Below are 1,702 nucleotides of genomic sequence, written 5' to 3' on the forward strand. Positions count from 1 at the left end.
CTCTTGATTTTTGAAAATCAATGATGATTTGGTTTTATGATTTAAACTTTGATTTATGATTTCAATTGGTTGATTTGTTTTCATTTGAAAACTTTTTTACATGATTCTCATGTTTCTCTTCTTTTGATTTCATAAATCTATTTTATACATTGGCTTTTATGATATGAGACAATATGTTCATCTTGATATATTTATGTGTTCTCATTATCTTGTTTGAATGTGAGTGATTGTTAGCATATTTTTTTTATGCTTACTCACATTTTATGCCATGATCTTTTATTGCTTATATCCTATATGGCTTTTTGATAGGTGGAGCAATCCCTATACTTGTTTGATACTCACTCTCTTAATCCTTTTGTCCCCTTTTTGATGTTGTCAAAGGGGGAGAAATATTATGAGTATATCTATCTTGTTTGTTTATATGCATGTGAGTTATTATCTTGTATATGTTCATTTCCTTCATGCATATATTTCTTTTTGTAAATTGTTTGTCATCATCAAAAAGGGGGAGATTGTTGGCCTTCTTGTTTTGATGATGTTTAACAAACAATTTATTACTAATGTTGTTTGTCTAGTGTTTGTGCATTCCTATGTTTTGTAGACAAACAACGTTGTGGAGGATGGATGGAATAGAGCTTCAACGATGATATCCAAAGGAGGTTGGCGGAATGTCGGTGAAGCCTTGCTATTCAAAGTTCAAGATCCAAGTTAAAGCTTCAAAGTTAAAGATCAAGTTCAAGCTTCATCCGCAAAGATTACCAAGTCAAGCATATTGAAGACCAATCAAGCTTGGGTAATTTAGTTTAGGAGTTTATATTATGTGTGTTAGTACTTTAAGCTCAATCATATACACACATACACGCTTTGGTTTTGGTTTTGTATATATACAGTTACATATATATATACATAAGTTTTGGTTTCTATGCATATATATAGTTATATATATATATACATACATAATTTTGAGTTTTCATGTTTATATGCCCATATATGATTTCACCTTTAACAAGCTTATATTTAATGAAATCATACTTAGTTAACAAGCTTATATTTAATGAAATCATATTTAGTGTTTTGAATATATTGCATAGAATATGCAATTTTATGAAAATATTGTATTTCTAGGTTATAGACTTCATAACAACATGTTATATCTTTTATCAAGTCTATACAATCATTTCATAAGGTTTCAAAATGTTGTTTGAGTCAAAATATCAAAATATCAATTTCCAGGTTTTCATGTTTTTGAACATATTTGCAAAATGATGATATTTTTCATTTGGAAAGTCCTTTTTCGAAACCAGTCGTTGTAGCATGTTTATTATCATGTCTACAATCATTCCCCAAAGTTTTACATTTTTTGGAATTTATTTGATATTTTTAAACAACATTTTAAAATCAGCAAAACCGGTCGACCGAACCTGAGGTCAAAAGTTCACTGGGCGACAGATTGCTGTCGGTCGACCGGTCCGGTCGACCGATGAATTTTCCGGTCGACCGACGACTTTTCCGGTCGACCGACGATGTCATTTTCAGCTTCTAACGGCTAGTTTTATTACCGTTGCTTGGGGCTGTTTTTGTCTTTTTGGCTAGGGTTTTGCTGAAGTTTTGAGAGGGTATAAATACCTCATTACCTTCAGCTCTCCAACTAACTAAGAGAGTTTTTAATCAAGTTTAATAAAGTTTTTAACAAGGGTTTTAG

The sequence above is a fragment of the Asparagus officinalis genome, chromosome 5 (assembly GCF_001876935.1).
Source record: "Asparagus officinalis chromosome 5, Aspof.V1, whole genome shotgun sequence".
Lineage (NCBI taxonomy): Eukaryota > Viridiplantae > Streptophyta > Magnoliopsida > Asparagales > Asparagaceae > Asparagus > Asparagus officinalis.